This window comes from Arvicanthis niloticus, chromosome 10, assembly GCF_011762505.2.
Source record: "Arvicanthis niloticus isolate mArvNil1 chromosome 10, mArvNil1.pat.X, whole genome shotgun sequence".
NCBI lineage: Eukaryota > Metazoa > Chordata > Mammalia > Rodentia > Muridae > Arvicanthis > Arvicanthis niloticus.
In genome coordinates, this window is record NC_047667.1 from 21,954,500 (window position 1) to 21,976,068 (window position 21,569).

A 21,569-nucleotide genomic window follows, 5' to 3' on the forward strand; every position below is an offset into this window, starting at 1 on the left:
GTGGCCTTCCTCACCAAGCCAATATTCCCAGAAAACGATAGAGCAGCTGGGAGGTCTCTCATACTAGGCAACAGGGCCTGTTGCTTCAAGGGAATCACAGTCTGTTGCACTTTGAAGAGGGCCAGGCCATCACACATCTCTCCCCCTTCCCCTCTATAACAAAGCTTGAAAGAGCACAACCCTTACCCCTTTCCTGCAATGGCCACCTTCTAGGGCAATCTTGAATCCTAATATAGCAGACAGGTGGTCCACAGGCCAGGCCTTTGATGACCCTGCTGGACAACATCTCTGATGGACAGCTCCTGCTCTCTAAATAGACAGCCCTGTCATCTGAATCCACAAGAGGCTAGCCTGGTCAGATCCCATGAGACCACTCTTCTAGTATTTGAGCCTAGGCACCTCAGGCTAGAAGCCTAAGAGAGTATACCAGCTGCAGAATCACACAAGCCAGACCGTGCATTCCAGTTCTGCTTCTGCTCTGCTGGGAGATTTGGGGCACACAGCTGTGGATGCTGCTTACAGGTTCCGGGCTCCCTGGTTTCCAACAGGAAGAAAAGCTCCCTGGTAATCGTTCCGCATCCTGTTTCAAAGCCTGTGATTTGAGGCACATGTAAATGAGACTACACTTAAAAGAACAGGAAAGAAAAAACTACATTGGAAACTTCCGGGACAATGGAATTCACAGTCTTCTCTCTTTCCTTCCTGTGTATCACACAAGCTCAAGGAGGCTCTGAAAGATGGGAACAGAAGGAATACTGGTTTGGAGCAGTGGGACCCAGGGATGGCACCGAGGCAAGGTCCCCCATGTTCTGTTTGATAGACTCATGTGAACTTGAGCTGAAGATACTAGCCATCCAGAGCCACTAACAGGCGCTGAAGCTGGGAGATCACACATCAAATGATCAGCAAAGGAGTGGCCTAGCGAGTCAGAAAACAACCTTGATATTTGCCCCTTTTCAAATAAACCAAAAAGGGGGGCGTTAGCATTCTGTCTAAGCTCCGCCCCACAGTTACCTGGCAATAGCCAGGTATGCCTGACTCTCTACAAAAGGGACTGCTTACCCCCTCCTTGTCTCTCTTGCTCTCTCTTGCTGGTCCCTTGCTCTTCCAGTCTTGTTCCTACTCTTTCCCCATGTCCTTCCCCCGCTCCTCTATCCACATGCTCATGGCTGGCCTCTACTCCTCTACCTCTCTATTCTCTCTCTCTCTGCCTCTACTACCCTCTTAACTCCCCTCACCATGCCCTGAATAAACTATTCTATACTATAGAATAGTTGTGTGGTTGGTCACTCAGGGGGAAGGGATGCCTCAGCATGGGCCCGCTGAGGCACGCCTTTCCCCTCCCCCACACCTGACTACACCTCCATAGAACATATCCCCCTTTTATCTTTTTATAAACACATCGGGGGTACCTAGAATGTCACCCCTACTCAGAGATTGAACTTAGATTCAATCAGGCTTAGATTCCTGGTCTCAGTTGGCTGTTCTAAATTATCCCGAGATACTCACTTGGAAGTATGTCCAAGAAAAGCATGAAGAGAGCAACTTAGTAACAAGCTACCCATCCCACAGCTGGTGTCCATGCAGACCACCCGGAAAGCCCCCTTCTCCAACCCCAAGTAACAAAGCACTACTCCTCTCCATTGACAGGTGGTATCAGATGAGGCCTAGCAGTCAGGACTATACCATGAGTCGGTGGTAACTAAACTTCACCAGTGTGGTAAGGTGGCCAACCCTCACCCCAGCCAGCAGAGATATGAAAAAGCTCAGGTCTAAATAAGTCACTTGTCATACAAAGAATCAGAAAGATATTAAACCAAATTGGGAGCGGGGGAAGGAGAGAAAATTGGTGGGTATTGGTATTGAGATGATCCAATTGCTAACCACCCAGCACACACTCTAAAGCTGCCGTGATAAAACCTTTTAGTAAGCAATTATAAGCACACCCGACTCCAGCCAAGAGACAAAGCCTCATCGAAAAAATAAATAAATAAATGTAAAGAAAAAAAAAATGAAGTTTGATGACTTAAGAATACAACTCCCAAATTAAAAGGCTCAATGAATGGGCTGAAGGAAGAATATAAGAAATAGACAAGAAAAAAAGAAAGAAAGAAAGAAAGAAAGAAAGAAAGAAAGAAAGAAAGAAAGAAAGATCTGTTACTTGGAGATAAGACAACCAGAATCACCACATCTAAATAACAGAGAAAGACTAAAGTGGAAGGGGGGGCAGGGGGGTGGAGAATGGCAGACCCTCAGAGGCTTGTGAGACTACAGCAAAGGATCTAAATCTACATCACCAGAGTTCCCAAGAGGAAAGGAAAGTGGAGGAGCTGAAAAACTGCCAGGAAAGTGATGGCCAGAAGCCTCCAAATTGAACAAGACCCATAAATCAGAGCAAGCTCCTACAGGACCGAGTAGGAAAACTCCGTGCCAAGATATACCACAATTAAACCTCGGAAAAGCAAACCAGTCTCGAAAAGGTCCAGAGAAAATGACACTTCGCCCGTGGGAAAAGCAACTGGATGACTGCTTACTCCTCAGCAGTAGCCATGGAAGACACATCTCCCCTGAACACTGTCGACCCGATACCCTCTTCTTAGTGGAAACAGTCGTCCAGCACGAAAGAGAGATTAGTACATCCTCAGTCAAAGGAAAATGTAAAAGTGGCTACCGGGGGCTAGAAAGGCGCTCACTGATTAAAAACACATGTTGCTCTTGCAGAAGACAGAGTTCTACTACCAGTAAGGCAAATGACTCGTGCACATAAAAATAAATAAATAAAAAGAAAATGCTGTGGGTTTTGGTTTGCTGGTTGTTTGTTTGGGTTTTTAACGGCTACAGGGGACCAGCATGATGGCTCAATAGGTGAAGGTGCATGATACCATGCCTGACAGCTGAGTTTGATCGTGGAGACCCACATGGTGGCGAGAACCAGCTTGTGTGGGTTTGTCCTCTGACCTCCACACAGGCCTGGCATTAACATACACACGGTGCACATTGGCACAGGAGAATAGCTGCCAGGAAGATCTACAAAAGAAAGGAAGTGATGGAAGAGAGGATCATGGACCATCAAGAGGGAAAGAAAACAACAAAAAGTAGTAAAAATACGGGCAGATGCAATTTCCTCCTCTGGAGTTTTCTGAACTAGAAAAATTACATCATGATCTTATGAATTTTTAAAAATGTTACTATAGAAGGAAGTATTTTTAAAAATTGTATTTTAAATAGGAAATATAAATGTGGTGAGATTGTGTATACTACATCCAAACTGATAAAATGATAGCTACCAGGAGACTGTGGTTACTTGTAATCCAATGCCATATAGAAACCCACGGAAAGGTGCACAGAAGGATACAGTCAAGAACTTTCAGAACGGCATTCTTTTAAAAAAAGAAAGAAAGAAAAAAGAAAAAAAACAGTTCAAGGAATCCATAAAAAGACATAAAAAAGGAAAACGGAATTGAGGGGAAAAGAACGCAAGTAGAAACATAAAGATAACATGACAGATTTAAGCATTAACATATAAATAATTAATTGTATCAAACACAAATGGTCTAAATACACTAATCAAAAGTCTGGGCATGAAGGTACTTCTCTGTAAACCCAGCACTTAGGTGTCAGAAAGAGAGGATGGCCATTAATGGGAGGCCAACCTGGGCTATATAATGAGTTCTATGCTAACCTGACCTACATAGTGAGACTCTCTCTCCCTAAATTAAGATTGGCTGAAAGTCTTTATTAAAAAGGATTTCTAGGGCTGGAGAGATAGCTCGGCAGTTAAGAGCACTGACTGTTCTTCTAGAGAACCTGGGTTCGTTTCCCAGCACCCACATGGCAGCTCACACACAGCTTGTCAGAGATATTTCACACTCAAACTATTACAAGGGAAAATACAAACGAGGAAATGCACAATGAGAAGAGCACAAGAAGATTTTGAAAAATCCTGACATCTTTAGACACATGGGAAAATACATTATTGAAAGCAAAATAGAATTCTATAAAGAGGAACATTCAGAAAATAAGAAAGAGATGGACGTGGTGGTACACACCTCCAACCCTATTCAAGAGTCAGAGGGGAAACAGGAGGATTTCTATGAGTTCAAGGCCAGCCTGGTCTACACAGTGAGTTCCGGGACAGCCAAGACTGTACTGGGTGACCCTGTCTAAAAAAACAAAAAGTAAAATAAGAAATTCTTTCAGTTAAATGTGTATGTGGCAGAAATTTCAAAAACAGGTTAAAAAATAAAGTTGAGGAAATATCTTAGGCATCAGAATAAAAATACAACAGATGGGGAAAGTGGAGAAGAGTTAAGAAAATCTGAGAGCTTGTTCGTGGTAACAGAAGTTCAGGAAGGAGACAACAGCAAGCAGGAGCTATTAGTGCATAAGCAATAGTTTAAAATAAACGGCGTCTTCAAAGCCCAGGCTATGGACAGCCGTGTTGGTCGTCTCCAGAGTCCAGACTATGGACCACCATGTTGACTGTTTCCATATTAAACAGATTTCCTAGTATAATTAATAAACACACACACACACACACACACACACACAGTAGGATACATTTTGAAGAAGTTTCCAAAAATAGAACAATCTGAGAGTTTTCAAAGAAGAAACAAAGCAACATGAAGGGAGAAGGAGGAGAGGGAGAGGGAGAGGGAGAGGGAGAGGGAGAGGGAGAGGGAGAGGGAGAGGGAGAGGGAGAGGGAGAGGGAGAGGGAGAGGGAGAGGGAGAGGGAGAGGGAGAGGGAGAGGGAGAGGGAGAGGGAGAGGGAGAGGGAGAGGGAGAGGGAGAGGGAGAGGGAGAGGGAGAGGGAGAGGGAGAGAGGGAGAGGGAGAGGGAGAGGGAGAGGGAGAGGGAGAATGAAGAAAATAATAAATGAATAAATGATCTCTACTGGTTTTGTATGTCAACTCGACACAAGCTGGAGTTATCACAGAGAAAGGAGCCTCCCTTGAGGAAATGCCTCCATGAGATCCAGCTGTAAGGCATTTTCTCAAATAGTGATCAAGGGAGGAGGGCCCATTGTGGGTGGTGCCATCCCTGGGCTGGTAGTCCTGAGTTCTATAAGAAAGCAAGCCAGGGGAAGCAAGCCAGTAAGTAACATCCCTCCATGGCCTCTACATCAGCTCCTGCTTCTTGACCTGCTTGAGTTCCAGTCCTGACTTCCTTTGGTAATGAACAGCAATGTGGAAGTGTAAGCTGAATAAAACCTTTCCTCCCCAGCTTGCTTCTTGGTCATGATGTTTTGTGTAGGAATAGAACCCTGACTAAGACATAGCCAAATAAAAGACTAGGCGGAAAGAAATACCTGAAAATTTTAAACTGGAGGGTGAAGAGATGAAGATGAACAGAGACCATTTGAGGTTCTAAAAGTAGCTTTTATCTTCCTTAAAGAAAAAGCTTTCTGGTGCCCATCTAAAGCAAACTTTTTTGCCAAATGGTCAAACTATCCATAGGCACTTATAACCTCATCTCTGAGGCCAATATTACACTGGCATCAAAACCAGACCAAGACAACACATGAAAGCTGCAGACAAACATTTCTTAGTTAAAAATGTAAAAATATTCAACAAAAATACTAGGAAACTAAATTCAGCAACATATAAAAAGGCTCAGACGTTGTAACTAAGCAAGTTTATCCTGGAAATGTGAGTTGCATCTAACATATTAAAGTCAATTTAATATAGCATTGTGTTAGTTAGTTGGCTTTCTGTCACTATAATGAGACACCCAAGAAAATTAACTTATGAAGACAAAATGCTTAAATAGCTTACAATTCTGGAGATTCTTTTTTTTTTTTTTTTTTTTTTTTTTTTTTTTTTTTTTGGTTTTTCGAGACAGGGTTTCTCTGTATAGCACTGGCTGTCCTGGAACTTACCCTGTAGACCAGGCTGGCCTCAAACTCAGAAATCTGCCTTCCTCTGCCTCCCAAGTGCTGGGATTAAAGGTGTGCGCCACCACTGCCCTGCTGTTCTGGAGATTCTTGTCCAAGATAAATTAGAGACATTTCTCAGGGCCTTTGGTGTGAATGTGGGCCGACAGAGGTAAAACCTGTAAAGGAGAGTGAGCAGCTCACCTCCTAGCCTGAAGTGAAGAGAGTGACTGATGGACAGGGCTCCCAAAATCCACTGTGAAAGCACCACTCCAAAGACCTGAAGACCTCTCAACACTCCGTATTCCAAAGGTTCCAACACTTTCCAATCATGATACCCTGAGGATCAAACCTTCACTCCCTGGGCCTTCTGATAGACAGTAGAAGCCTAAGTAAGCAGAGGTGGGTAGCATCACATGTTCTTGGGATGGAAGACTGCATCCCGTCAAGATCACAACACTCCTCAGACTGGTCTACAGATTCAGGGCAATCACTATCAGAATGCATATTAACAGAACAAGAGAGAGATAAAAGCCATCCATTCATCTCAACAGATGAAAGAGCTAATAGGTGCAGGAGAGTGCTGCGGGTATAGTTGAAAGGTTGATAGCCATCCGGCGTTGGAAATGGACACCAGTAGAACCTGTAAGATGGGTGTGTTGGATAGTTCTATGTCAGCCTGACACAAGTTAGAAGACACAAGGGAAAAAAAACCCCAGTTGAGAAAAATGTCTTCCTTAATTAGTGAACACTAGGGGAGGGCCCAGCTCATTGTGGGTAGGGCCATCTCTGGGCTGGTGCTCCTGGGTTCTATAAGAAAGCAGGCTGAGCAAACCACAGGGAGCAAGTCAGTAAGCAGCGCCACCTCCCTGCTTCCAGGTTCCAGTTCTGTTTGAGTTCCTGCTCTGACTTCCTTCAGTGATAGATGACAATGTAGAAGTATAGCCAAATAAACCCTTTCCTCCCCATCTTGTTTTTGTCAAGGTGTTTCATCATAGCAATAGAAACCCTAGCTAGAACAGTGGGGCTTGATAGGAAGAAGTTAGGTCATTAGGAGTGTGTTCTTAAAAGGGTGATTAGACCTCAGACCTTTCCTGTCTGTTTTGGGGGGAGGGTGTTTCGAGACAGGGTTTCTCTGTGTAGCCCTGGTGCTGTCCTGGAACTCACTCTGTAGACCAGGCTGGCCTCCAACTCAGAAATCTGCCTGCCATTGCCTCCCAAGTGCTGGGATTAAAGGCGTGTGCCACCACTGCCCGGCGTCTTTTTGGTTTTTTATTCCTAGCTGTTGGGAGGTGAGGGGCTCCCTTCTCCATGCTCCCAGCACGGAGTAGCCTTACCACAGGCTCAGAGTAGTGGGGCCAACTGATCATAGACCCGACCAGCTGTGAATCAAAATCTACCTCTCATAAGCTGATTAACTCACCTATGTTGTTAAAGGGATAAAAAACTGGCTAGGATACCAAACGACTGCTGTGTGTCTATAAAAGAGAAATAAAAACTTGTGTCCACATAAAAAAAACAAACAAACAAACCCTATACCTACAGCAATGGTAGTCAAAGTAGCCAAGAAATGGTAGCAGCCATAAACGATGTCCATAATGATAAGTGGATAAACAAAGCCCAGTATAGCCATGCACCAGAATAGTATGCAGCAATGTAAAAGAAAAACTAACAGAACTTAGCCCAATAGGATCAGAGAAGATTGTGGTAAAGTGAAAGAAATCAGTGGCAAAAGACCATTCCTGCCCTTAAGTGTTCAGTCAGCGAACCCACAGACACAGGAAGTCAGAGGTCACCTGGATCACTACAGTGAGCTAGAAGAATCATAGCAATAGTGGAAGCCTGCCAATGGGGACAGGGCTTGGGATGAGCTGAGGATGTCCTAAAATTAAACTGTGTTGTTTGCATAAGTCGGAATAACTAAAGCTCACTGCACTATATGCTTTAAATGGATGGGTTTTATGTACATCTTCAGATACGCCAGGTTTCAAAAAGTAAACTGCCGTTGAACCGTTTCACAAAACACCGCTCGCAGACGTTTCGTTCAAAAACGGCAGACTAAAACCAAGAAAGGGGGGCATTAAGGTTGATGTGAACGGCAACTGGTTACAAATTAGGATCACCTGTATAAAGAGCATCGCCTAGAGTGTCCCTTGACTGGCATGGGATTCTGGGCCACAGCTCCGATTTTAAAAGGGGCGTGGCTCAGGGAGGTCATGGAGCCTATGGCTGGCTTAGTTTAGCTCTTTTCTTTTTCTTTTTTCTTTTTTTTTTTTCTTTTTTTTTTTTTTTTTTTTGGTTTTTCGAGACAGGGTTTCTCTGTATAGCCTTGGCTATCCTGGAACTCACTCTGTAGACCAGGCTGGCCTCGAACTCAGAAATCCGCCTGCCTCTGCCTCCCAAGTGCTGGGATTAAAGGCGTGCGCCACCAACTGCCCAGCTTTAGTTTAGCTCTTGCAGGAGTCAACCTGCCCTTCTGTTGTTGCTGCTGCTGCTGATTCCTCCAGTGGGAGCAAAATCAGGGTTTCTAAGATTTCATATGGGGCTAAGGACCAGAGGTTCTCTAGGAACCTTCTAGGCTTCTGGGGCCAGCTTGGGACTGCAGAGGCACCCAGCTTCACAACTACTGGCCTTAGGTCTCACTAGTAAGAAACAGCCATTGAGGGACAACTGATGAGGCCCTTAACATCAAGGGTAGAGTAACTATCAGGTTCCCTACTCTCAAGTGTAATTCTGCTTTTGTTACTATTATAAAGCTGACTTAATAGGTGTGTGTGCGCACCCACGCGTGTGTGTTCATCCTATTGGGTCTGTTCCTCAGGAGAACCCTGATAGAGAGGGAAGCGGGGAATTCTAAAACTAAGAGGCTTATTTCAGAAAATAAGCCAAGGGAATTGTCAGATTAGAGGTAAAATGGTTTGCCCAAAACAGTGCATAACAAGCTTAGAGGGCTACAATTTAGACATGACAAAGACAGGGCACCAGGAGAAAACCCCCAAGTGGAAAAGGCAAAAGAAACACAGTATCTAATGTTTGCACACATTGTGACAACTTTTATTGTCATGGGGAAAGGAGGCTTTGAGCGTGACTTTATGACAGACACATGGAAAAATCCAGCAAGTAGTCAAACTTGAAATAACTGTTTTTGTTTGTGTTTTTTTAAGTTGCTTTACTGTCCCTAGATCAGCTGTAAATCAAATGTAAATGTAAATCCATGACCTTGGTCATAAGTGACAACTACTGATTGCCCCTCCCCCACCACCTCCAGTGTGACAACATTGTATCCTGAGGGTGAGGAAAAGCGGTTCTGTTGAGTGTATTGGCTGGAAACTGGAGGATGGTATAAGGGACTCTAATTCTAACCTCCCACAAGGCAAATAAAAGCCAAGAAACACCAGTGAGATCTGCTGCTCAGAGATAAATTGGGAAGGACCAGAAGCAACAAACAATGGCTGATAACAGGAGTTCACACAGTAGGGCAGAGGACTGCAATGTTTTCAATTCTAGATATAGTGTTATTTTTAATTAAAAAATAAATAAAAATAATGCTCATCCAGAAGTCTGGTTTGTTTGGGTTTTTTGGTGTTTTTTTTTTTTGGGGGGGGGGGGTGGTTTGGACATGACTTACAGGGCACAGACAGGGTTGGGATGTAACCTGGTTGGTAGACTGCTTTCCTCACTCACACAAAGTCCTGGCTTCGATCCCCAGCATCACATAAAATTGGGTACAGTGATGTACATCTGTAATACAAGTCTCTGGAGACAGAGACAGGAGGAAGTTCCAAGTTCAGTCTTGGCTACCTATTAAGTTCAAGGCCAGCCTGAGCTATATAAGACCATGTCTCAAAAACAACAAAACAAGCAAACGCCACCCCCCACCCTGTACCCTTCATGGTGGGTAGAGCACAGGAGCCTGCTTCTCTCCAGACAGCTGAAGCATTCCAATCTGTCTTCTGTAAACTCACAGTCTTCATCAGCCTCCCTGTAATTGCCTCAGCCCCTTGACCACCTGTGCCCACCCATCTCACACGCATGCTCTGACTTCAGCACCTGCTCCTCTTACAGTCAACCAGTCAGCTCTGTCTCTCTTGACCTTTCCTTCTGACTTAGAATCCCAAACATGGGCTGGGGCCAGCTAGATCACAGTCTATCAACCTCAGCTAATGACTCCGGTTCCCCCAGCTGCTGCACTAGCCGTGTGCACGGTCTGCATGTACATCAGCTGTCACCTCTGCCTGGTGCTGGGAAGCACTGAGCATGGCTGTCCAGAGTTGCCTGGCACACGGGCACCATGTCCTCTCCTGAAAGCCAGATGTGCATCTGCTAATGAAGTCATACAGGCTCAGCAGTCACTAAGTCACCCCCTGCACTCATTCTGAGTCCACAAAGCTATGGCTTGAACTCCGGTGCCAAAGCTCCCCACACCTGAACCCACACGTGGCGTTTTAGCACAAAGGCAGCTAGCTTGTTGGTATACATATTTTATCTCCCTTTGGTTTTGAAATCATGTTTTAATTCATCCATGGACCAAAGGCACTATCGACAACGCACAGTACCAACTTTAGGCAGATGTTCTCAGGCACATGATTGGCAGGGTGGATATTGGACTCCCTGACAGCTGTCATCACATGGAGAGCCACAGTTGGTCTGATCATGGTGTGCAGTGTCTAGCATGCACTTGGGTATCCAGAGGAAGGACTCTGGTGCCTTGTGTTCTTGCACATGAGTGATAGGTGTGGGAAGGGACAATCATAAGTTGTGCAGTCTGGTTATGGTACCCAGAATGAGATGTAGATGTCCCCTAAATCAAGTTTCCCAGAGTGTTTGTGTATCAGCACTGGCCATGTCCAGTTCTTGAGACTCTTCTATGAGAACCAGAAAAGGAGAGGCTTTGGGGTCATCTAGCAGATACCCTACCTCGCCTCTCCTTATCTATTTGTTAGAGAGCTGAAGTGCTTTTTGTCTTATTTTTCTCTTTGTATTCTCTTTTCATCATTTGTCAAAGCCCTGGCATCTCTCAATATTTTAATCCTGAAGAAGTCACCTTCCTCTTGTATGTTGCTACAGACTTCTGTCTTTGGTGATAAACCAGCAAGGTCTCCAACCAATACACTACCACCTGCCCTATCCCTCCAAGCTGTAAACAGAGACAGATGAAGCCAGAGAAAGCAAGCAAGGGAGTTATGGAGACCTGGGAAGGGACCGTGGGGAGGCAGACAGGCCCTTCATCCAGGTTTGGTCCTGTCCTGTCCACTTCAGGATGACAATTCAGGTGCCACTAGTAAAGCCAAAATTACTGACAGGAGATCATATGATCCCTTAAGTACCTCTCAGAGACAGAAAAGACAGGAGTGTACTGCGCTCAGATGGAGCCAAGATCAGGCATAACCTTAACTTGTTAGCCGCCCCCCCCCCCCCCTTTCCACACAGAAGTCTAAACAACATCCCTTAAACCCACCTTACAATTTTCTTTTTAAAAAAAATTCCTTAAGTTCTTATCAGGTCCTTATCTACCTTTAAAGAAGTAACTTAAGACCCACCCCAACCCTTTGTACCCCCACCTAAAGTGTTTCCCTCGCTTTATTCCTTCCTGGTGTGCCTCTCTTCCCATCTGTAATAAATATAACTCTGCTCCATATTGGTTCACCTTGAGCTTGTTTTCAGCTTCAGAGTGGCAAAGCCAAGCTTTGCCTGGGTTCCTGGGGCTATTGCTGGTGACAGCTGGTATGGCTCCCAGGGTGACAATAAATATGAGAGCCATTGAACAATATCTACCAACACAAGAAGCCCCAGGGCTGGAGAGATGCCTCAGAGGTTAAGAGCACTGACTGCTCTTCCAGAGAACCAGCATTCCATTCCTAGTACCCACAGGGTGGTTTACAACCATGTATAACTTCAGTCATGGGGAGTCCAATGCCCTTTTCTGGTCCCCACAAGCACTGTTTGCATATGCACATACATAACTGCAGACAAAATACTCTTACACATACAATTTTAAAAGTGAAAGAATCCCTACATTCCTCAGGTTGCATTTATAAAATCAGGGGCTGGCTAAGAGGGCCTGGGCCCAGAAGAAAAACATGAAGAATCCTGGAAGCCACCTCATTTAGTACAGAAATGGGACTTAGATGCACCATGTGATGGGTCAGAGAGTCACACAGCTGCCATGAGAGCCCAGTGTGTTTATTAATTGGCATATTTATAAAATCTGTAGCGCTGGGCAGTACGGCACATACCTGTAATTTCAGCACTCAGGAGGTAGAGGCGGGAGGGCCAGACCATGCTGAGCCATATACCAAAACAAACAAACTCTTTCCTTTGGGATTAGGGACTTAACAGGCTTGCTACCTAAAGATGGAGTGTACAGAGCAGAGAAGAATGGAGAACTGAGAACTAGGGTCCCTTGATATCTTCCGTTGCTTGGATAAAAGACCCTGACAAAAGCAACTTAAGGAAGAAGCTCCCAGTTCAAGGTACAGTCAGCCCACCCAGAGCCTGAAGCAGCTGCCACATCACATTCATGGGCAGGAAGCAGGGGATGAGGACCCGCTGGTCCTCTGGTCCCTTTCTGATCTCAGCCAGGGAATGGCGCCACCCACAGGGAACAGATCTTCCCGCCTTAACTGACACAATCAAGATGATCCACCACACCCATGCCCACAGGCCCATCCGTGCCCACAGGCCCATCTCCCAGGTACTTCTTGATTCGGTCACGTTGTCAATCACCACTAACCATCACCCTCATGAAACATACTACCTAGTCTCCTCACTTAGAAGGAGGGGACCTCAGAACTGTGTGGCATTATTAGTTACTTCTTGAGGAGGGGACAATATGTATACCAGGTTACTAAATGCACCATTCCAGGTCCAGCAAGAAAATGGCTTGGAGCTCTTAAACCAAACCACAAAGTGACGGTCACTCCACTTTGGCTCAGTCTTCCATGACAGCTGGCCCACACTCTTTGCCAGGTCACCTCCTCATTGTGCACATACGTGTGTCTCTGTCTCTCACATCTACTGCACTGTCTGCGGGTGGCTGAGTGCCTGGCATGCATTTTGCACGTGCTGCCTGTCTGCACTAATCCTGACCCTGGGGTTGCCCAGTCAGAGACTGGGCAGCAGCAGCCTAGCTGCCCCCACCCTCCTCCACCAACCCAGATCAGTGGGTTTAATGTTTGGCATAAAGTAGCTGCTCAGAAAATGTAAATTGAATAAATGAAAGTAAATGTCTGTGCCCTGTAAGTGTTCAAAGGTCTGCCTCATGCTAAAGACTCAACCTGCACAATGTGTCCTGCCTTCAACTAACCCAGTGAGAGGAATCTGTGACAAACCACTGTGGATTTACCCCAAGTCCAACAGCTCACCTTGGGTTAGAAAGGCTTCCTATGGGACAGGGAAGTTGGGGTCATCTCTGGAAGTCTCCTAGAAGCCTTCATCTGGTATGGATGGTGCCCACTCTTGTCACACTCAGAATCAGTTCTGACATTGGCACCGTCAATCTTTACTGTGAACTGGCCTAGGGAAAGGAATAGTGGACAAACAGGCCACAGGCCTGCCTTCTGAACTGTCACCCTGTCTCCAAAATGCTCTCCCCCCAACCCCCAGTCTCAGCTTCACTTCTGCTGCTATGACAAAATAACCTAACAGGAAGCATTTTAGCAGAGCAAGTGTTTGTTTTAACCCACAGTTCCGTTTATAATCCACCACTGAAGTGAAGTTCCAGTCAGGGACTTCAAAGAGCTAGTCACATCACATCCGCAGTCAAGGGCAGAGGGAGAGTGCATGCCCCCTCACCTCCTCCGTTCTCATATAAATGCAGGGAATGGGGCCATCCACAGTGGGCTGGGCTTTACCACACCCATTACTGTGATACCCCTCCCCAGTTGTGCCTACAGGCCAACATGACCCTCTTAATCCCTTGTTGAGACTCTTCTCAGGAGTGTCTACATTGTGTCATGTTGACAGTCCAATCTCCACACCTATTGTTTCTGCTGCCTACAATTCCACCCTTTCACCTCCTCAAGGGTCCTCTCCTCTACAAGTATGCTCCAATCACCTTCTCCGAGGACGCAACAACTTCTTCTTGCTCTGCTGTTTTTTTGTTTTGTTGTCGTTTTGTTTTGTTTGTTTGTTTTGTTTTTTCCACATCAAGAACCTAAAGTCCAACCCAGATAGAGTGGTGTGGAAGAATGGGAGGAGGCCAGGAGCCTGGGGCTAGGCCACAGAATGCTGGGACTGCAGGTGGATCTGAGGTGAGGTAAACAGGCAGAAAAGTCCCATGTAAGCCAAGGGAGGGGAAATCCCTGTTCCATCCTCTCCCTGAGACTTTGCAGTGTACCTGGCAACGCTACCCTGTTGTCACTTCTACAAGGCTCCTGGTGCCATTGGTACTGTATCTGAGAGAATCGACTGTCCAGGTGCCTAATGACAGACACAGAGAACACAAGGCATGTGCTTGGCTGTGTCCATGTGTGTCCCATGCCCATTCTGTGTGACTGCACTGCAGATTTTCACCATCAGCAGCTCCGTGTTCTGAGAGCTATATCTCTTCCTCATCATGTCATCTCTGGTGTTTCTGAGGCTAACCAGAGGTCTAGCCTGTTATCCCAAGCAGTGCTTTCCCAGTGCCTTTTCCTGCAGCTTAACACCCATCCTGCTATGTCCAGGAGATCTTCACTGCGATCCATTCCAGGTTAACAGGGCCTCTTCCGTAAACACCAAGTGACTCCATTGCTAACAAGTCTTTGTTCCCTGGGGCCAAAGCAAAGCCCAGAGCTTTCTTGCTTCTCCTACTTCTGAGCTCTGAAATTATCTATTGCACAAATCAATAATGCATTAGGCTATCCACAGTTAGTCTAAATTGCACCACATCACCCCAGGCTAGACTTAGAAGTCTTGCCCTATCTGACCCTGTCATCTAGCATCTTTCCAAAGGAAGTACCCAAGATGCTCTTGGCCAGGACCTTCTCCCCTACATGCACCCCACCCCCACCTGCCCCTACATCTCAAGTCATAACCCTATCTGATTGCCATGTCCAGAGCCGAGCAGTCCATCTCTGTTGTAATCCAGTGTACTCTTCAGGATCTTCTGTTCCCAGCCCAGTCAGCACCATGAGCCTGCTGGGCTCTCGTTGCAGACAGTTCACAGAAGTACACAGTTTTGGATTAAGTTGCACGCCATTTGCCTCATAGTGGCAAGCTCTGTCTTCCCGCAGTGTGATTAAGTCACAGAAGGGCAGACACTAACTCCCGGGACCGGGATCGCCTTGCCATGCCAAGAGGGACGCACTCAGGGAAAGCTTCTTAAACCTGCATTCCAGGGTTTCCCCCTTTCCTTAATCCAAACTACCTCCACCATTCAGCCCTCAATCACACTTTTCCCCTGGCCCTCAGAGAGTGGGTGTCTCAAGCAGTGTGATCACAAGACCACACCAGCCACAGGCCTATGAGGGATTCAAGCAAATTCAGCCAGGCTACTACAGCAAGCCAGGCTGTGGGTATCGGCTCTGCCCCCAAGAACAGGTGACAGAGATATAAAGAAGGCAAGGTACTCAAGAGAGAAAGGCAGAAGACCCATCTGTCTAGGTCTGTATAGTTTCCTAGCATGTACCTGTCATTAGCACATTGACTTTCAACCATCCAGGAGATACAAGTAGACAAAGTGATCAGCATGGTGTCCTAGGCGATGAACCGTTCTCAGGAGGGAGTGGGCAGCCACGTTCACATGGTGGGTTACGACAGGCTTGGGGCTCCCAGTCAGATCGTTAGACACCATATCAGGGCTCTTTGGGTCCTGTCACAGGACTCACACCGCAGCTGTAGGGGAGCCTGGGTGTTAAGCCTGACTCGGCTACCTGCCTCAAGTCATTTACACAGTTCCAATTGATTTCTTGTAACCTGTAATTATTTTGCTGATTTTTTTTCATGCTCCATTTGTGCTTTCCTTTCCAGCAGGCAGCTACAGGCTTGGGAGGGGAGTTGGAGCAAGAGAAGCTGTGTGTGGTTGCAGGGATGAGGGTATCCTCAAGCAGGATTCCTTTCTTACCACCACCTCCCAGACAACTCCTCTCGGCTCTTCCTCTCCTGTGTGCATGTACATATGAGCATGCGTGTGTGTGTGTGTGTGTATGTGTGTGTGTGTGTGTGTGTGTGTGTGTGTGTGTGTGTGCATGTGTGCATATGAGTGTGTGTGTGAGTGTGTGTATGTGTGTATGAGTGTGTGTATGTGTGTGTGCATGTGTGCATATGAGTGTGTGTGTGAGTGTGTATGTGTGTATGAGTGTGTGTGTGTGTGTGCATGTATGCATATGAGTGTGTGTGTGAGTGTGTATGTGTGTATGAGTGTGTGTATGTGTGTGTGCATGTGTGCATATGAGTGTGTGTGTGAGTGTGTGTATGTGTGTATGAGTGTATGTGTGTATGTGCGTATATGAGTGTGTGCATGGGTATGTGTGAGTGTGTGTATGTGTGTATGAGTATGTGCATGAGTGTGTGTGCATGTGTGTGTATGAGTGTATGTATGAGTATGTTTATATGAGTGTGTGTGTGTATATGAGTGTGTGTATGTGTATGAGTGTGTGTGTGCATGTATGTATATGAGTGTGTGTGAGTGTGTGTGTGAGTGTGTGTGCACATGTGTGTATATGAGTGTGTATATATGTGTGTGAGTATGTGTGAATGTGTATGAGTGTGTGTGTATGTGTGTTTATGAGAATGTGTGTGTGTGTGTGTGTGTGTGTGTGTGTGTGTGTGTGTATGCTCCAGCTGAGGCTGCTTCTGCTTACGGACTGAAACCTGCCTGTAGGGTATCGTCTCTACCACCTGAACTCCTTTTCCTGGAACTGTTCTCACTGGCACATCTGTCAGGAAGATGGCTTTCAGAAGAAAAAGCAAGCAGGACTGTTCATCTTATATTCTCCACCTCCTCTCCCCACCCCCTATTTCCATGATGTGGATGGAACCCAGCTAGGCAAATAGTCTACTACGGTGCTGTACTCAAAGCCTCTCAACTGTTAATTTTCTAAGCAGGATGACTCAAACCCATCAATATGCCTAGCTGGTAAAAACTCTGCAGTTATTTCCTAAACTCTTTGGAAGGCTTGGAATGGCAAAGACTATTTGGCCCTTGACCAAAACTACAGCCAAACCCCATTGCTTCAAAAGGCTAAGGTTCCCCTTCTGTTCTTACAGAAGCCCATTTAGGCTCAGTGTTGATAGCTTGCAGTAACGTGCATCAGCAAATCAGTTTAGCCAAAACACCTTTTTTCTTTGCATACATTGACCCCCCCCACCCCCCAACCTTCATTATCAATTCCCACTTATCCTTCTTGGGGGCCTGGCTAAGCCCAGTCTCTTTCCCCTTGCAAGGCCCCATCTCGGTGATCCTATGACCACGGACCCCTTGAATAAAACCTGCTTTGGCACCTGTAACAAGCGTTTGGGCTGGCTGGCTTTTTTTTTTTTTTTTTTTTTTTTTTTTCTTTTTAACAAAGATAGCCAGCCAGTCAATTCAGAAAGCTTGGAGAAAGACTTTTTTTTTTTTTTTTTTTTTTTTTTGCTAAACTTTCCCTGTGGGCCATAATCTGCCTGGGGCTTATTCTCATCTGGCTTTTAAGTTAAGAATGGTTTCTATGTTTTTATTTGTGTTTTCTGGCATGAGTAGTTGTCTATTTGCCATGTTATGAAAATAAAATATTTCTGAACAACTAAAATAGTAAGTTCTAGAAACAGCTGGAATTCTAGTAATGGCTAAGTACTGTACAAATACATGACTATTGAGAAGTCATGGGGAGGTGGTGCTCTTCCTGCTGGGGAGGTGCCAAAAGGCACAGCTAACATTTTTATAGTTACAATGTTACAATAGAAAGCCCTTTCTCAACTCGCAGTGGGGTTATCTTCATAAGCACAACATAAATTGAAGATGTCATAGAAAATACAGTGAAAACATCTAACCTAACAAAACCAACAGCTTAACAACATGATAGTTTTTATACTTCCAAGTGGTTGGGGAAAATCAGAGCATAATTACATTTTGTGACATGTGGAAATTCTATATAACTCAATTTTCATTGTCTATAAATAAAGCTTATTGGGATGTAACTACACACGCTTTCTTTCACATTGTCCCAAGAGGCTTCTAGTCTAACATAACACAGCCAAGCAATTGCAACAGATTGTATATGGCCTGCAAAATCCAAAAATAGTTATTCTCCAGTCCTCTACAGAAAACACTGGCTATGGCCAGGCATAGTGTTGCGCGCCTGTAATCCCAGCACTTGGGAGGTTGAGGAAAGGGGGTCTCAAATTATACAATGTGATCCTTTCAAAGACAAAAGAGGAAAGAAAGAGAAGAAGGGGGAGGAGAGGAGTAAGGGGGGACAAAGAAGAGAGAAAGAGTTGATGTCATAGTTAGAATTTGTCAGGTTTTGAGAAAGAGAACGGAGGGGGGAGATGACAATGAAGAGTTGATGTTGTCATTTGGATATTTGTGCCCCAGCTGGTAGCTCTATTTTGAGAGGCTGTGGAGCACTGGGAAGTGAGTCCTCACTAGTAGAAGATCATAGGACCAGGCTTTTGGAGGTGAGGTAATGTCTGGTCCCATGTTCTCGTGCCCTCTCTACTTCTCGACTGCAATGATGTTGCCGAGCTCCGCCACCCTCTCCTGCTGTCACAGAGTAAGCTGCTTGACCACGCCTTTCCTCATCATGATGCCCAGAACCCTCTGAAGCTGTGAGTCAAGACAAATCCTGAAGGGAGTGAGTTCTTCAGCTGGATATTTGGCTACAGTGAAGGAAAACCTAAGATACAGTAGGCCGGTTGTCCATCACAGCTCCACTGCCCCACTTACCTCACGGAACCACTGTCAAAGTTAGTCTGAGAGTTGGGCTTGAGTCTATTAAATGCAACCTGTCCTGACAGCCCAGGTCTTAATTCTCTCAATACTGTTCCTACAGGGGAGGAAGGAGACAGTCCTATCTAAGAGACAGAAAAGATAAGTTATCAAAGGGAGGCACGCTGAGCATGCAGAACAAAGTGCCCCTATTTTACTTCCAAAGCTTGTCCAGGTAAGACCTTATCTAGGCAAGACTCTAGAGCTACGTACACCTGCAAATGTAGGGGTCTACAGCTTTGTTTGGAAGGGATGGACTGATATTTTTTCAAGAATTTAATGAACAGGTTGTTAATCAAAAAACTGACACAAACTTACAGTTCAATTTATTAAAAGCAAGGTAGTAGAGAAGTCCCATCACTTCCTACATCTTGGCTGCATTTTATTTATTTTTTTCTTTTTTTTAATTTTATTTTATATTTTATTTACATTTAAGATGCCATCCCCTTTCCCCATTTCCCCTCCCTAGAAAACCCCTGTCCCATGGCCCCCCTTTCCTTTTTGCTTTTATACAATTTTTTTTAAATGTTAATCAAAGGATTTATAAGTTTGGTAATTAATTCTCAACCAGAAGCATAACCCAATACCCAACCTAGATATAAAAACTATCTTTGACTGGTGGAGACATGTGAACATCTGCCTCCATGCCCCCTCTTTCTCTCTCTCATCACCTATCTTCTCCTCCTCTTTATCGTCTCTCCTTGTTCCATCTCTTCCTCTCAGTACTCCTTCCCACTTAGCTCCTCCTACATATCACTCTTCCTGTTAAAGTAAAACTTTTCTCTCAAAATACAGTTAGAGCATACTTATTCCTAATTGTACCAGTGAGGTACAAGATAGTCCTAATACCCAGTCCATCATTCTGTTGACTAACCAGAACCTCTGTCATCTCTTCTAACTAAAACACTTACTTTTGATACCTAGCTTTTTTTTTTTTTTGGCTTTAGAATGAATGTCAGTTGAAAACCATCTACTCAGATCTTTTCTCTCAAAGTAAATAGCCAGGATTGGCTATGAGACTATGGGTCTTCAACCCTGTCAGAAATCCAGAATGACTGAGTTAACTGAAGTTATGGGAAGCACTAAACATAGCTTCTAAAACTTATTGGCTGCATTTTATTAGTGTCTGTGCTCTTGTGGCTGTTTAGACCAAGGTCTCTGTGTGGTAGAGAGCTATATAGCACTCTGTTGCTGGCTCTTGTCCTGGCTCTGAATCAATGGTGTCATATTGGTGTATTGGTCATAGTGAGAGCATTTACACCTCGGCAATTGGCAAACTCCGCCTCACATCTGCTTGTTAAACACTTTTTTAAGTGTGTTGCTGGGACTAGGGCTCCAACGGATAGGAGATTCAAGGGGAGACAGGACAAGTGGATGAAGATGACAGGGGACAGAAAGTCAGAGGAGGATCAAGGCCACCTCCATCCTGGGAATACTGGCCCAAAGAAGGACATTTGCAGGGAGAGTAATTTTCCCAGGGAACCCTAGAATCTTAGTGTCTATAGCTATTCCAGTGGTCCACATCTTTTGGTTACACTTACAAAATATTGAACTCCAAAAGAGCTGGCTGTGTAAAACTGGAGCCACTAAGGCTTATGGAGATAAGTGACTAGCCTTGAGCCAACCCATGGTCAAATCTAGAACATTTTCCTTCTGACACAATGGAGACGCTGTCTTCTCAAGTATCAGCTGCCGATGGGAACAGATGCACAGGCCAGGCTTGAATTGCTAGTGTCGTCCTGTCAGTGAGAGCCTATCTGGCTCCCGCCAGTCAGCAGGTTTAGGAATCCAGGACAGCCTGACCACCCACGTCCTCATAGGCCCTCTTTCTCAGAGCCTCCCAGACACAGGGAGTGTCCAGCACTTGAAACACTTAGCACACAGGTGGGGTGACTCGCCATGGCGTTGTGAAGTGCCAGTGGCTGTATTGGAGAGGAACTGATAAAGGGACATCTTCATTCTTAGACGAGAGGCCTCTCCATCTTGACTTGTGCTCTCCTTCAGGATAAGTACAGGAAGATGAACACAGGGAGCGGGAAATAGTGTTCTGGGAGTGATGCTGTCAGGAAGCACACGGAATAATTTCATGTCATCACTTCCATTCAGCACCACGCAAAAGAGTAGACATTTAAAAATCATGTTTGGAAGAAACCCAAGAGCCTATCACATCCAGAACTTCACTTTACAGATGAGAAAACTGAGGAGAGAGGAAATTATCAGAGCAAAGTTAGATTTGTGAGTGAGAGCTTTAATTCTGGAGCCAGCTGGGCACTGTGATGTCTTGTATCACCAGATGTACGGTTGCTTCTATATGCTAGTAAACTGGGGGACCCCTAGATCACTTCAGGGTGAAGGCTGCTCACCAGAATGACTGAGTCATGATCACCAGGTTGAGGCAACAAGTCATACCTCCTGCCTTTGGGAAGAAGTTGACCAAAAGTGTGGTCGGTAGTGATGTACTCAGTCGTGTCTATATAATGGTTCCTGGAGACCTCAAAAGAACAGAGTTCAAAGAAGACGGGGTTCAGAGAGCCTTTGAGGAGATGAATCTCTGGGGACTACTGAAAGGCCACATATGCCAAGAGGGCCTGGAAGCTCCATATCTGTATTACACACCTTAATCCAATGTCTGCATCCCAGCGCCTGTAGTGCCCAGTGTGACAAACGGCTTGCAGCAAGCAGTTTTTTCTCTCTCAATTCTCTGAGCCGTCCAGCCAAATTAATCCAACCCTAGAGCAAGGGGTGGAGCCCCAGCTTACATGTGGTGGGTCAGGGACACCAGGGGTGGAGCCCCAGCTTATATGTGG